Source organism: Oryzias melastigma, linkage group LG24 (assembly GCF_002922805.2).
Source record: "Oryzias melastigma strain HK-1 linkage group LG24, ASM292280v2, whole genome shotgun sequence".
NCBI classification, from domain to species: domain Eukaryota; kingdom Metazoa; phylum Chordata; class Actinopteri; order Beloniformes; family Adrianichthyidae; genus Oryzias; species Oryzias melastigma.
Window position 1 is genome coordinate 19,754,936 of NC_050535.1, and position 16,972 is coordinate 19,771,907.

General features: G+C 38.3%; 1 long non-coding RNA gene across 1 annotated transcript in view; it reads right to left on the bottom strand.

Moving 5' to 3' along the window:
• Positions 1 to 13,356: 13,356 nt before the first annotated feature.
• Positions 13,357 to 16,972, bottom strand: part of LOC112158216 — a 42,481-nt gene continuing 38,865 nt past the window's right edge. Inside the window, exon 3 of the long non-coding RNA XR_004947251.1 lies at positions 13,357 to 14,016. This is a non-coding gene — a long non-coding RNA (uncharacterized LOC112158216). The remainder of the gene's footprint in view (positions 14,017 to 16,972) is intronic.

A 16,972-nucleotide genomic window follows, 5' to 3' on the forward strand; every position in this document is an offset into this window, starting at 1 on the left:
ATTTGATTGGTTGGACTGTCACATCAATCAAACGTGGCTCTAATTTGATTGGATGTTGGGCCGACACCGCAGACGGATGTAAATAAGAGAGACCGCAGTGCGCGCGGCGTTCTCTCTTTATACTTTATACTTTATAATCCGTGGATTTGGGGGGAAAATGGCAAGTCTTTCCGAGTCAGAGGGCTAAAGTCCGAGTCAAGTCACAAGTTATGTATATCAAAGTCCAAGTCAAGTCACGAGTCAGAGGTAGGAAAGTCCAAGTCGAGTCTAAAGTCGTCAAATTCATGACTCGAGTCTGACTCGAGTCCAAGTCATGTGACTCGAGTCCCCACCTCTGCAAGAAAGTAAATAGATAGGCTGAATCGTAAAAAATCAGAAGGGAGTACAAGTGATTGACATGTCCACAGACAAATGAAACTTCAATGAAATTTGGAACCGAAATCCGGCACCGTTTGCAGCCGCATCTTTCGGTTTCGGTAGAACCGCTCAAATCATAACGGTTCCTACTTGGAACCGAACTTCGGTGCCCAACCCTAGGTATAAGTGGGATAATGTTTTAACGCACGCCGTGGAAGCCTGAATCACTTAGTTAAAGCAAAGGATTTTTTCTTTGAATACTTTCTATTAATAAATATCTCAAAAGCCTCGTTCGGTTGAGCATCATAATTAAAGTCCCCTCATAACCGTTTTTTTAATTTAATAAAAAAACGTTCCCAATAGTTTTTTAATTATGATTATGAAGCTTTCAACCAAAATCCCATGGCCTAAAAGCCATTTTTCATGTCGATCTGAAGCCTCTGTTTCCAAAATCTCCTCTGAGGGGGCGTGGCTTTTGGAGCTGAGCTCCTGGACCCCCCCCCCTCTGTCTGATTCTGATAGCTCTGTGTCTCGCTAGCGTAAATCTTCACTGCTGCTACATAAAAACATCCATCAATATCGGATGAACCGGATGAAACCCAAATAAAACGAATTTAAAAAAATATTAATGTTTGGCCAAAAAAAATTTAAATGTCCGAAACGTTATTTCTATTCTAAAATAAACTTAATTATTTCCAGCTGCAAACATTCTGTTTTCTTTTTTAGTTTCAAAATTTCAACATCAAAACTTTTTTTCAACTCTTTCTTTTACATTTTCAAATTTGAAAAGTTCAAATTAGAAAAAAATGAGTTAAAAGTGAAAAAAAGATTTGAAAATGAAATTTTGAGTTTTAAAACTTAAAAAAATTGAACATTTGAAGCTGAAAATAATTAATCTTACTTTAAAATAACAAAAAGTTTCACACATTTTTTTTTTTGGCCAATCACGAACATTTGTTTCAATTTGTTTCATTTTGGTTTCAAATAACATTGGCCTCAATTTAGCTCCATATAATTTTTTAATATTTTTCCTTCCATTTTACCAAAGACTCTTTTAGCTAATAATCCAATGTTTCAATGTGAAGATACCATCTTCTCTTCTCCAGAACCTGAACTAGACACTAGGAACAGATGAGGGTTTAGTGCATGTGCAGCAGAGCTGTTGATGGAAAGAAGATCATTCATTCAAACAGAGTCTGTCCAAGACAGTTTGATTGATTTAAAAGGAGAAATACTCGGAAATGAAAAACTAAATGATTTCTTATTACATTTGTTCTCTTTCGGAAGAAAAATGTCACAAAAACATGTTAAAACCTCAAAAAACAGGATGTTCATCGGAGGAGACTTTAACATCTCTGAGAAGTTCAACCCTGACGTTTGATGGTTTGAGTTGTTTCTGCAGGTCAGTTGTCAGAGCAGCAGCTGTATTTACTCATCCTTTGACATAAACTCTGCAGACGTTCCTTCGAGCCACGGAAACGTCGGTATTGTTGGTTTATCCTCATTACTCCAAATCCAACATGGTTTCCTGTTTTTACTCCTCGACTTCTCCGATCGGCGACGCTCAGCTGACCTCAAAGCTAACAGTCGCCCATTTCATCTTCTCTTTCACCCATCTCGCCCGAGCCTCCCCCCAGCCACTCCACCTGAGGGCGAGTCTTATGTAAAACACATTTATTTTTAATGGATTTTTTAATGAATTTTTTAGCTGCCTATTAATAATGCCATTAGTGGTAGCAGAGCGGCGTCAGGCAGCAGCCTGGCCTGCTAATCCTGCCCCGCAGCCCTGGCAAACTCCACTAATCCAGACCCCTGCTTCGGCTCCAACCAGGCCTCACACACACAGAAGTCTGCAAACACCAATTGTATGTAAAACACTGACGCACACACACACACACACAGCCTCAGCTAATCCCGTGTGTAGATTTGACTTCCTTCAATCACAGCAGTCAGAGCCTGTCACTCCCTCATTCATGTCTTTCCTGCCTCCCACTTATTCATCCCCTCCTTTCAAGTGCTTCCCAGCCCTTCCTCCTTGACCTCCTCCCTCCTTTTTCTTCCTCGCCTCCCTCCTCACTCGCCTTTCTTCTTCGTTCCCTTGGGCGGCCGGCAGGCCTGGCCTTGGTGCTCGACTCCTGTCGGAGGCTCCTTCACCTGAGGCCCCGACAGACACACATCTGAGGGCGCAGCAGAAAGTCAATGGCGGGCGGAGGAAGCGCACGCCGCCTAGAGCCGTGACGGCATTTGAAGCTGAATCCTACAGCGAAAAAGGAAAAAACGTCTGTAATTACTGCGAGTTTTAATGCTAATTAAATGTTTCAATTAACGCTGTTTGCTGCCAGAACGTGTGTCAGTAATTGACGAACAGCTATAAGGTGTGAAAGCATTAAAGAAAGAGACAAAGAAAGAAAAAATGGGGAGCTGAGGCGCGCCAAGGGCCTGGAGCAGTGCAGCATGGGAAATTTCATTCATGAGGCCAAAGCTTGAGCAGAACGGCTGGAGCTGTTTTCCATTAAAAACTCTTCACGGCCTCCATCAAGATATGGAGATGCCGGACTATTGATGTGCACAAGAAACTGAACTTCTAAACAATGTAGCAGCTGAAATCTTTGCTCCAACTCAATATTTCATCTGTTTTAGGTTAGCAACCCCCAGATGGATAAATATTGATGTTTTACTCATTTATTTTTCTTCTGCAGCAACACAACGCTTTAAGAAAAAGGATCAGTCAACCACAATGGTGGAGAAAATGAAATTATTCTTCATTCATAACACGTCAACTTTAGTCAAAAAAATTAAACTTTAATTGGAAAATGTAAAATCCTAAAGATGTAATTGAATGGGGTCAAACAAGGATCATCTCAATGTGAATGAGTTGGTTTGAAAGCGGACATAACACATTGTTAACTTAAACCACGTGTAAAAGTCAAGGTCCGGGGGCCGGATCCGATGTTATCTTGCATTTATTCTAACTTGAATCATTTTTACAGTTTGATATTTTTATGGAGAGTAAAATATTGAAAGTTATTTAAGGTTTAAGTTGATTTATTCTGGAACAATATTCCTACATTTTCATTATTCATAATTATGTTAAAAAGTTACAATTTTAAAGTTTTAACAATTAGCATTCTGCTAGCTTTTTGGACTATTTTGGCGTTTAATGAGATTTTTTAGGCTATTTTGAACTTTAGCTAATATTTCAACTACATACTAGCTGTTTTGGTTAATTTAGGCTTTTTAAATGTGTTTTAGGCTGTTTTGGAGTAAGGCTAACATTTACTTGCTAGCTGTTTTGACTATTAGTTTTGTAGGCTATTTTGAAGTTTAGCTGGTTTTTTTTTCAGCTACATGCTAGCTGTTTTGGCTAACCTAAGTTATTTTCAAGTTTTTTTTAGGCTCATTTGAGCTGGCTATCAGCTTCAGCATTTTCATCTAACATCTTCAGCAGCAAAAATCAGGTTACAGCATTTTTTCTTTTTGGAAATAGACGTTTTTCACGCGATATCACACAAAACAGCGAGTGTGCAGAGTGACTCAGAGTTATATATCATGTTTATGTTTTATAATGGCAAAGCTGCTGAACGCTGTTTAAAGCAATTTTACATAAATAATGAAAGGTATTCTAACCAATTATAACTCAAATGTGTACAATATTTATTTCTAATCGTCCTACCTGGTTGTATTGTTTTCCCTCTTAGATCAAACATCAGTATTCCTCCTGCAGAACGCTCCACAGCTGCTTCCCCAAAATCCTCTGGATGATATTAAACAAGTCGTGGATTATTTCTCTCTGATTCAGATTTTCTTCTTCTAATTGATGCTAATGCTCACGCTAGCTTTCCACGACGGTGATGAGACGTAGATCTGCAGAAGATCTTTTCTGTCCAGTTAAAGTTGATTACATTTCTGAGTTCACAAAATCACTAAAAACAGCGATAAAGTCAGACAGTTTCAACGTGTCTGATGATAAAGAAAAACTAATAACTGTTGTTATTTTCTGACGTAGCTCCTCTTTGCTGTTGATCATAACCGTGTCTGATCCTGAAGGATAATAAAGATAAACAAGGATCAAAATAATTTGTAGGCATCAAAATAATATTTCTATTAAAAGAATTCCTATTTTAACAATTATCCCTTTAAATACCTAAAAAATAACAAATACCTCAGATTACAACAAATACATTTAGCATTGGGCTCAGTTAAAACACATATGGTCAACATTCAGCAATCTGCATCTTAGCTGCTCCTACTACATGTGGCCAACATGAATTTATATCAGTTTTTGTGCTTAAAACATGTGAGAATAAAATCAATCAAAATAGAACCTGTTAGAATAATATCTGCTCAAATGAAAGGTTGATATTTTCAATAGAACCTCAAATATAAAGGGTTATTCACATTTGTATTTAGATTTGTGAACGATCTAGGACAGGAAATGAAAATAAAGTTCAGCAGGACATGAAATAAAATAAACATTGTTCATTTTTATGTTGAAATTGGTAAGGTTACCTTTTATTAATTATGAAAAATTGTGTTAAACAGCGTTCAGTTGTCAGCTTTGCTGTTCTAAATCTGAACACGGGAAGTCACTATTCCCTTTTTTAGACCTGTCGCCATTTTGTCTGACGTCACCGTGAGAAGAGTCTTTATTCGTTCCTCCAGATGCCGACACAGCCAATCATGTCCTGCTAGCTAATGGGCTCAAAGCCACACCTACAAGAAAAATTCAGTTAGAATCCTGAAAAAAAAATTCTGATTTGAAACCGAAAGTTAAGACGGAGAGAAACTAAAAAACAAATGTTTTAAATACAAAACTGTTGCTTTTATATTTGGTTACAGTTTTAGATTTACTGTCTTGTTTTTATTCAAGTTACAAATTTTCTTTTTTTTTTTCAATTAAAAATTTGGTTATGAATTCACTTTAACTTCAGCAGTTCCTAAAAAAATATATAATTTCATTTTGTAATGTTGACTCAACTCCTTTACATGACCATTTTACAAACTTTTAAAAACATCAACATTACTTTAAAATATTTTTATTTTATTCCAAGTAATTGTAGTTTTAATCTTAAAAAGGTTGGCTTTAAAACTTTGTTCTGTTAATTTGATGAACTCTCATAGATGATCCTTCACTAAGGCAGATGGGTCCTTTTTAATTTGTTTGGTGTAATACAATTTCATGAATGCAAAAAATTATACAAAAAATGTATGTTGGTTAATAACTTCAAATAGCAGTTTAAGTTTGTGTTCAAATATGAGACTGAATTTAGAATGATTATTTTCACTAAAAGTTATTATATTTGTCATAATGCCGTTTGTGTCATTACAGTTTCAATTGCTTGCTATGAACTAAAAATCAAGTGTCTTATTAATTTAATCAGGAACTCCTTAAACTAAAAATACATTTAATTTAATAACGTTATTTTAGACTTTTTAAAACTTTATTTCATAAATTTTGATACAGCTGAAGAAAAAACAAATCTGTTTAAAAATATCAAGGTTTATAGAAACAAATGCATCCAGTAAAAGGCAACAATGTTTTAAAGATTCTGCGTTAAAGATTCAGAGGCAGCTGGATCTATGTGCAAACATAGATTTTAATGGGGAGGAAAAACATGCGTGTAAAAAGGCAGACGCACAGTCAAAAACAGGCTAAGGTCAAAAACTAGGAGCAAGGCAGGATAATGAGGAAACCAGGCGAGGGTCTAACAGCAGGGAGAACAAACAAGAGAAAATGCTCAGAATGTCTGCAAGGCAAAAAGAAGACTTCACACTGAAGACGTGGCTGAGGTGGGTTTAAATGTTACTGATGATGATGGAAACCAGCTGTGCACAAGGGAGCCGTGGCAGTGGCTGATGGGAGTTGTAGTAAGGTGACATCAGGGTTAAAACTCTGGCGAGGGCTCCCTCTGGTGCTCAGGGGTGGTAACTGAGGGTGGAAACCTGAAAGATCCACCCGGATCATTTATGGATCTAATGTCAAAGGTCTTTTTAGACAAAATCCAAAAATCCTGTGGGTTTTCTAGTACATAGTTTCTTCAGAGCAGCAGGGGTGAATTAGAAATTCATTTCTGAGTTGTTGATGGGGAGGAAGTCTGCGGCCATTTCCCATCATCCCTTTTTTTAACACTCTCTCCCGCTGCCTTACAGCCCCAACACGTCCAACCTAATATTACCAATGCTATTTTAACCCTAATTTCCAAATATATGTCATCTATCATTAAAAAATGATAAACAAAACATGTTAAAAACACACACAAAAAAAACATTTTTATTGGAGTTGGCCTTTTGCAGAACTACAGGCTGTTTGGTTTGCAGTTTATACGACAATAAAGGAACATTTCCCAGAATTTTACTATTTTCCGAAATGAGAAAGGAAATCTTTTATAATTTTCATTGAATTTTCTTAATGTTCTCACAGTTATGCTGACGGTCCCATAAATACTTATTTTTGAACCTCCTCTTCCTCACATCTGAAGTTATGCTCCTTCTGACATCTCAAGCTTTAGTAAATGAACTCTGTATGTTTGTTCCAAACGCTGAAATCTGCATTTGGAGAGTTGGATGAAGGTGACCTGGGACACCTGTGAGGTTCGGAACCCTCACCTGTGTGAAACTGGGAGATGTAATCCCGCTAAAAGACGAGCGGTTTCCTCATCTGTGTGTCAGCGTGAGGCAGACGCAGGTTTGTCATGTCAGGGTGCTGAGACCACAGGTGTGTGCTGCCCCACGGGGATCCACGCAGACGCACAGTCCATCACACTGAATTATCACCTCTGTGCAGAGCCTCACTCCTGCTTTGTGTTCATCGCCTGCATCTTTTTTTTTGCTTATGTACTCTGTGTGTCACACTTCCTGCACACTGATACGAATTCTGTCTGACTTTATGCAAATCAGAGGACTCTAGGTGGGGCATTGCTAATTGCCCCGTGGGTCTTTGAGCAGTGAGTGTGTGGTGTGTGTTGTGTGTGCATGACAACAAGTTGGAGCGTCTTTGTGTGCTCGCACGTCTCCTAAGGCTTACGGGATAAGAATGTGAAATTCCAGATCAGCGTTTCAGCGCTGAAGGCCTGTGGGCTCCTGTCAATCCTGCTGATGCGCACACACATGTACACACACACACACACACACACACATGTACACACCAGCTTGGATTAACATAATTAAGTCATCCGTTGTGGAAGGAGCTGATAAAAATCACTGAATTATTCAATGCTAACAATATCACAAGGTAGATAAATCTGAGCACATCACCTCTCCGTTACCCACAATGCACTAAAACAATGATACGTCTCGACTCTGCTGCATCACAACAATCCCTAAAGCCTCCAAGATGCAGATATTCTTGTGTTTCTACTGCGGCGCAGGACACAGCTGATCGTCTGAAGACGGTAGGACGCTAACGTTCATCCAAGTCTGACAGCGAAGTCAGTATGTTGTGTTGCTTTTAACAGGACACCACGGGGAATGCGGTCGAACGCCTTCTCCAAATACACAAAACACATATGGACTGGATGAGCGAACTACTACGAACTATCGGACGGACTCTCCTCTCCAGTACCCTGGCATAGACTTTCCCAGGAAGGCTGAGGAGTGTGATTCCCCGGTAGTTGGAACACACCCTCGGGTCCCCCTTCTTGAAAAGGGGAACCACCACCCCAGTCTGCCAGTCCAGTGGTACGGTTCCTGTTTGCCACACAATGCTGCAGAGACGTGTCAGCCAAGACACTCCCACAGCATCCAGAGACTTGAGGTACTCAGGGCGAACCTCATCCACCCCTGGAGCTCGTTGACTGCCTCAGTGACCTCAGCTTGATGGACAGTTCCACCCCAAAGTCCTCAGCCTCTGCTTCCTCAAGGGAAGGTGTGTCAGCAGAAGATTCTCAAACTATTCTTTCACTGGCAAATATTCAGTAAATTTATATTAAATTCAATGTCTGTTTCTTTATTTCTGCATTTGTTTGCCTTGTTTTCCTGAATTTTACAAAGCATTGTTTATCATCTTTCTGCTGTTACCACGTTCTTAGGATGTGGATAAAATCCCCTGCTGAATTTAGAATGTTTAACTGAGCCCACATCACCCTTCTGTTTGTATTACTGTAGTACAGACATCAGGGGATGATGAACTCGAACATAAGGGTGATTAAGGAAAAATGAGGTTCAAACCTTTGTTTACATCTACTTTCTGTCTTATTAATGTTCAGTCATTATTCCTCTAAAGCAGTCGTATGTGTCAGAATGTAATCATTATTCTGCCACCAAGTGGAGATATGAAACAAAGAGGAGGAACATGTGTAAAGAGGAAAAGACGAAGTGTTTCTTTCAGAGGTGATTATGTTGAGGAAAATCACTCTGTTGATGAATCTTTTGATGGGACTGAGAGGGTTATACAGGTCTAAGACTTATTGAGGAGGGTCAACCTAACTTGACTGAGTGATCTGTGTACTGGGTGAAGAGGATTTTTATATGTAAACAAGGTGTTTGTGGACAAAATACAAAATGTTTCAAATACACTTTTAGAGGGCAAGAAGTTTTGTTGTATTTTCACATCCATGGTATCAGCTTCTTTGTTCCAGATAGTCACAGACCGTAAAATAGTTGCCTAGATTTTACAGTAACTTACTGGTAGCCAGTAATTATTGTAATTACTGGAATCTCTTAGTTCACTGCAACACCCGTCCAGTTGGTTTTAACCAAGGACATATTCACCCTGATTGAGTTCTTAGATCAATGCAACACCAGACAGAGACATACAATCATTTTTTTTTTTTACATCACTGAACAGTTTCAAGTCAACTTGAATGACACGAAGAGTTGCACAGAGAGAATATACAAACTCAACACACAAAGGTTTCTACAGGGACTTGAACCAAGGACCTCTTGCTGTGAAGCGATAGTGCTAACCACTGCACCACCATGTCAACACAAATGCAATGTACCTAAAATTTCAATGATGGTGAGATTTTGTTTTGCTGTATTTAATTTGAAACAGTTTTAACAGCTATTGTTTAGTTTTGTTTTAGCCTAATTCCTACAAATAAAAGCCTTACAATAGAAAGATAGAGGATAACATCAACTTTAAACCCCAAAACGGGTATGTCTGGATAAAGTTTAGTTACGGTGAGTTCAAGAAGAAACAAATTTGAACATCAAGCATCTCAATTTATTTTTTAAGATTAGGATTATTTGTTAGACTTTGTGATATTTCACATGTAAAATCTCCAAATTATTTTTTAGCTGACCTTCTGATGTAAGCTGTGATTAAACTCCAGGGTTTCTTGTCAACTCTTAATGTTGAAAACTCTATGAGAGGAAAAGAAAACTGACAGGTTCACTGCATAAAATATTGGACGGGTCTTCTCTTAAAAACACCAATAGAATATTGTTTCAAGATAAAAACAAAAGCATAATGAAAATGAACTGCAAGGCTCTCTATTTGAAAAGCAGAAACTGTATTATGCCTCACAGTTTAAACTCAAACAATTGTGAAAAGCTAAATTCGTTTTGGCCAGACACATGGAAACACAAAGTCTCATTTTTTCATTCATACCTGTAGATATTAGATTGAAGATGACAGTAGTGACCATGAGCGTCTTCAAATGTATTGCTGTTAACAGAGATAAAATACTGCTCCCTTTACAGAAATCCGCTACAGTGTGCTAGTAGAAAGATCGTCCCACCCAGTTTAGATAGCACAGCTGATTTAGGGTGTTTTAATGAGTTTTTATTGAAAATTAAGAGTTTGCAAGCAATGTGGCTTGCTAATTAACTATTTTCTGTTTTATAACTTTTTAAATGCAATTGTAATTTCTATACAGCAGAACCAGAAAAAATTAATCAATCTATAAATACACAAAAAAGACAATAGTTCTAATAAATTGAGGTCAGTGGATTTGGACTACTGCAGACGTTCACAATGAAAGGGAAATAAAAAAACAACAAAAAAATGGGAAAAAGAGCACACGAGCTTGATATTAGGTAGGCAATTATATTTCCACAAATAGATGATTTGTAATTTTAATAAAATGATCTCAAAGAGTGAGGTGTCTCCTGTAGCATTTCCAAGAATCCAGTCATATAACCAAGGTTTATACCTATGAAAATCTTAGGTTAGAGGTGAATATCCTACCGAAAATAACTTTGGGAGAGCATACTAACCAAATCCAGTTACCCAAGTCTGTGTGCAACGACAGCATCACCTGTACATCATAAGTGCATGCAACTTGTATTATCCTTACAAATATTTCACGTTAAACTTACAAAACAGTGGAAATATGTCAGTGCTAGTTTTACTGGATCTCAGTGCTGCGTTTGATACAGTCGACCACGCAATACTACTGAGACGACTGGAAAACTGGGTGGGTCTCACTGGGCCAGTACTAAACTGGTTCAAAACGTACTTAGAAAACAGGAAATATTTTGTGTCAATTGGTAACTTCACTTCTGAGCCAATAGAAATTACATGTGGAGTGCCCCAAGGCTCCATCCTGGGACCACTTCTATTTAACATCTACATGCTCCCACTGGCCCAGGTTATAAAGAACAACAACATTAGTTACCATAGCTATGCAGATGACACACAGATATATATTAGACTGACACCAGGAGACCGAGGCCCTGTACAGGCTCTTGGTAAATGCATTGAGGACATTAATGACTGGATGTGTCACAACTTACTTCAATTAAACAAAAACAAAACTGAGGTTATTGTCTTTGGGGCTAAAGAAAAAAGGTTAGACGTCACTACAGAGCTTCAATCTATTCAACTAAAAACTACCAACCAGGCCAGAAACTTGGGTGTAGTGATAGACACAGACCTAAATTTTGATAAACACATTAAGGCAGTCACTAAATCAGCCTATTATCATCTCAAAAATATCTCAAGGATTAAAGATCTGATGTCTAAGCAGGACCTGGAGAAACTAGTGCATGCTTTCATCTTTAGTCGACTTGATTACTGTAACAGTGTTTTTACAGGACTACCAAAAAAATCCATCAGGAAACTGCAGCTTATTCAGAACTCTGCTGCTCGGGTTCTCACAAGGACCAAGAAAGTAGACCACATCAGTCCAGTTCTGAGGTCTTTACACTGGTTACCTGTCTGTCAGAGGATAGACTTTAAAGTTCTGTTACTGGTTTATAAAGCTTTGAATGGTTTAGCACCAAAATACATGACTGACCTCCTGACCCAGTATGTACCAGCCAGACCTCTCCGGTCATCTGGATCCGGTCTTTTATCAGTTCCTAGAGTCAGAACTAAACATGGAGAAGCTGCATTCAGCTTCTATGCACCACAGATCTGGAACAGACTTCCAGAAAACCTTAGATCTGCTGAAACACTCAGTGTATTTAAATCCAGGTTAAAGACTCACCTGTTCTCAGCTGCATTTGATTAATATGTATTCAAAAGTTTACGTCCGCACTGTCTATCTATGCTTGTTTTAAATGAAAATCTTTTTACTTTCTTTTAATTTTATTTTAATGATCACATTTTTACTATTTCTTTTGATTGTTTCTTTTAATGTTTCATGAAAAGCAGTTGATTAGTTTCCGAACATGAAATGGGCCCTTTAAGAGTTTGTCTGCAAAAACTCTGAGTGTGAGGTCACTGAAACTCTTAGCCTCAAAAATACAGACTATTCCAAACACAATTAGTTTTTTTATGTTAAATCATTGGTGTAGATGGTCGTTTAAACTCTAGAGTTCTTCTATGAGATGTGGGAAGTCTGCATCTCCCGAGACAAACTAACTTTACTTCCCTAAAGCGCAAGTGTTGATGCTTCTATCAGGTCATTGACATGCTAAAATATTTTTGTATGGTTTATTACTAACGAGACAGGTCAGAATACTTTTTTTGGTTTGTTTAAAGGGGGAACCGTGCATGGAAGTTTGCCTGAAGCAACTCAGACAGTTTGGTTCAATTGTATTGATTATTACAGTGCTCATGAGTTATGCCCAAACCTTCCTTAAAATGGTTGATTTTACAGCTGGGTACTTAAACTGTGTAATGTTAAGTGACTTGTATTTACCCATTTAATGGGGATGTTCAAGCCATGATGTGCATTTTTATCTAGACTCCAGGCAGGTAAAGTTAAATTGTTTAATAAATGTGATCAATCACCAAAGTGGTTCTGTTTCTCTTTCTTTCTTTCTTATCATTGACTTTTTGTACCATAAAAACTCAAACACATTTTCAGCAATTTCTGCGATCTTGTTATTGAAACGTTCAGCTTCTTAAGGAAAATTTCTACTGATATCTAAGCTAATATTTTAGCAATGTGCTAGATTTTTTATTTTATTTTTGGATATGTTGGCATATACTGAGGATTAAAGGCTAATTTTAACTTAAGCTAATATTTTAGCAATGTGCTAGCTTTTTTTGTGCTATTTCGGCAAATACTGAGTATTGTTAAGCTAATTAGGAGTTAAGCTAGTATTTTAGCAATGTGTTTTTTTTTGTTGTTTGTTTTACTAATTTGACACCTACTAAGGATTGCTGGACTTTTTTGGAGTTAAGTTAACATTTTTGCAAAATGCTCTTTTTTTCTAATTTGGCATCTACTGAAGTTTTGGGCTAATTCTGAGTTCATAGTTTTTAAACATTTCAAAAAAAATTTTTTTTAATTTTTAAAACATTTTTTAAAGATTATTCTTTAAATTTTTTGTGCACTTTCTACAATTTCTTCAACTTTAAGTCATTTAGCATCATGCAAATAGCTTTGTCACGTTTAGCAAGTCCATTCGGTAATCACAATAATTTCTTTAGCATCTTCAGCAAAACGCTTCAGCATATTCAGCGACCACATTCAGCAAAAAGCATTCAGCTTTATTATTAAAAGACACTGGTAATACTTTGAAAATAGATTCAAAGATAATCAGAGTGGATCTTTAATATTTTTAAAGCGATTTTATTCATATTTTAAGGTAATTAAGCATTTTTATTGAATTATGTTTGCATCTTTTGTGTTCACTTTAAAAAGTTAAGCTTTAAACATTTAACTTTTGGCAAAAAATACACTTTTTTATACTTTCAGCAAGTAATCAGTATTTCAAGTATTTTAAGTTATTTGGTGGTTTCAAAGCATTGACACTTCATATAAACACATTTTCAGGAGCCACATACTGTCAGTATGTTGTGAATTTGATCAAACATCTGTTGGATAAAGTGGATGTGGTGTAAAATAAAAGAAAGCGTCTGCTAAACTGGGACATAAATTCAGAGCAACAAATAAGCAAACATGAAAAATGTTCCTGGTTTTTTTCATTTTAAACAGGGGAAAAAACCCCGCTGTGATGAACTCATCAGCACAGTGCGTTGACACTCCGTATAGCAGAAGCGAGAAGTTCACGCTTGTTGGTGCTGTTTGATCCTCCGAGGAGGAGAAGGAGTCTGCAGACGAAGGAGGGGGAACGCTGGGGAGTTGAGGCAGGGGGAAAAAGAAAAATATAGACATAACTGGAAGGAGGAGAAAGGTACACAATGAAATCAAAAGTAAAAATCAGGCGCAAAACCTCTAATCCTGCAGAACCTGCAATGCCTTGTGGAGTGGAGCAGCTGAACTGTAAACGGGAAATCAAATCTCTTCTGAAATCACATGGAATCAGCCGTCCAATCAGAGCAGCCGTCTGATGATTAGCAGAGGAATTTCCAGCAAACACCTTAAAAAAATAATAATAAATCACTGTTTGTGAGCTGCCACTTTAAGGAAACAGTAACAGTGAAGTATAAAAAAAAACTTTAGCAGCAAAAAACTAATAATTGCAAAGCAGCCAATTAAATTGTGCGGGAGAGATGAAACCGCTCATATTTCCCCTGGTAATTTCATGCTCTAAACTCGCTTCCGTGCGCACATAAAAAGAGGAGAGAAAATATCATTTCAGAAGCTGACAGAACTCATTGTTCGTGGAATTTTAAATTCAAAAAAGTTAATAAAGGCGAGTGTGAGATGAAGGGAATTTGCATTTCTCAGATTAACAGCATGTAGAGCAGTGGCGGCGCGCGCAGCCTCGGGTCATCATTTAAGAAACCTTTGCATATTTTATTTAAGAGTGGCCCGGTTTGGAGCGTAATAAGACAGACAGATAATGATTAGAAGGTCGGGCCTGCGGGGCACAGCCGGGCTGGGCGCTGTAACGCTCTAATACCCAACACACACACAGACTCACAAACACTCGCGCAGGAGGCACAGCACAGCCTGTGCCGGCTCCTCTAATTGGCTGCTGATGGTTTATGAAATGTTTTCCAAAGGTTTTATTATTGTTGTTGTTGTTGTTTTTATTGCTTTCATTATTTTAATGGAGGTTTCTGCTCATGAGTGTTAGTTTAGCTCAAAGCCACCTGCTTCAGCTAACATGCCTCTTTTTAATCAACGCAGAAACCCCTAAATCATTATGAAACTGTGTTAATCCGGCGTGGGGTTTGACGGCTGGAAGATCAAGTTGAGTTTTTCTGTCGTAAACGATCAGGGAAAAGCTCTAAGAAACTGAAGTTTGATCCTGTATGGTTTTCTCTCTCTGAGGGGACGACAGAGGCTGAGAGCTCCTGGTGGTTGACAGATTTGAATCGACTCCTCTGACACTCAGTCGACCTAGACCTAATCAACGTTTGCATTTGTGGCCAGATTTATTTTTTTTAAGATGCTGATCAGACAAAGAAGACAGAAGCAAGAGAATTTGGCCACAGAGAAAAAATTATGGCTTTCGAAAATCAATAGCCAGAAGTCCCTCCCGCTGCTAGAGCCGTCTGCAAAAAAAAACATAATTTGTGCCCGAAACCATTGGCCGGAAGTCCTCACCTGGAACCCCCCATTTTAAGCTTTCAACCTTTTATTCCCTTTAATATACCATAACTGCTTAAGTGAACAACTGATTCACAGAGAAAAAACTGCACTTCTCCAGAGGTAAACGGGTGAAGTTATACAAATTTGAAAACTTGTTGATATTGACTTGAAAGAAATAAAACAATGAACGTTCTCTGTCCCATTTGAAGCTCATCTTGCTCACTAAACTGTTAGAGAGTTACAGTTTATTCACATTCAAAAGCTTAAAAGCTGATAGTTCTGAAATGTTTTTAAAATATCATTTTTCAAAGGGTTTCCTAAAGTTCAGGAAATTTCTGCTTACACAACCAGCTAAAGTTGCAAAATTTCCGCTTCCGGTTAGAGATTGTTTCTGGCGCCATCTTGCATGTGACCAGAGGCCCCTCAACAGAAGGGGCATGGGAGGAAAATGGTGGGACAGAAAAGATAAAAAAATAAACTATAAAATGTCATCTAGAACAAAAAGAAAAACCCACAATATACAAAAAAGAAAATGCACAATGCCGAACATAATGTGCGTCAAATGTAGAGAATCCACTTCCTGTTCTGGAATTTGATCAAAACCTGGAAGGACAGAATTTTGCAGTTCCTTAAAGCGTAACCAAACCCTAAATCAACTTTTTTGTCTATTGACCTCTATAATTGGGGCTTTAAAGTGCTGTCTGTTGGTCATAGCCAATTTTTTGATAAGTTAAAATAAAATTATTTAATTCTTGAAAATTAAACAAAAAAGTCTGTGTGCTGCCCTCTACAGGTCGAATCAAGGTATTACAGTTTAATTTTGTGATTGGTCAAACCATGAAAGTTTCAAAAGTCCCACGTCATGATCTGCAGCTCCAGTAATGAAGGGGATCTGAGCTTGTGAATATTTGTTTAAATATATTAAGAGAAGGTAAAAAAGGGCCACAGACACCCAACCCCATGACACATTAATAGTAGGTATCAGCCATTCAGAGATGGAGTAAGGAGGGACCATTAGAGGATGGTGACAGTGAAAGGACATAAGGGTGCGGCTTGCGCAAGCCCAAACTTAGGCAGAGCCCGCCACATTTAGGAAGTCCTGAGCCTCTTCAACAGTCATGCCACAGCAGAGGAGCAAGGCCAGCCAGGAAGTGACCCTGTAGTCCCTTTGGATTCTGGTACAGGACAGAGGTGAGACCCAATTAGGAGTGAGAAAGAATTGATGGTGAACTTAAATCAGGCAGTCTCTAGTTGCCTTAAGCAATGGTTGACGATGCATTTGACTGGTACACAACTGGGTTAAACAAAGACTAAAGGCATGGAAATGTGGACTCTCTAACTTGGTTGCAGCAGGATACCTGATTGAGGTCAGATAACAAGTTGTCCCCAGGATTTAAACACCTCAACTCCATGCATAGAAAACAGGATTGATGATAGAGGGGTTTAGTAGAGCCATCACCCTGGAATAAAGCAACTGTTCATGTCTTTATTTGTGTATGAGTATTATGTAGAAGAGACATGTATGCACCAGAAAGAGTTGTAAAACCGGTGGTATCAAACCATCCACAGTTTCCTACCCAAGGGTCATAAACTTCTAATGTCCAAATACAAAATTGACAGCGAGGTCGGGGCACATATCAGTCCGAGAACCAGAACCTTCCCAATGGACAATGTTGGGATCTCTCCCCTGCCTGCCTGACTGGGCTGGGTTGCTTCATCTGCTCTGCCCTTCTGCTCGGCTGCTGCTCATCCTGCTGACTGGGGCTGCAGCGTGGGGGCTCTGCTTCCTTGGTCTCCCGCTGCTGGATTGTTGCAAGAACCAGCCACAGTGTGTC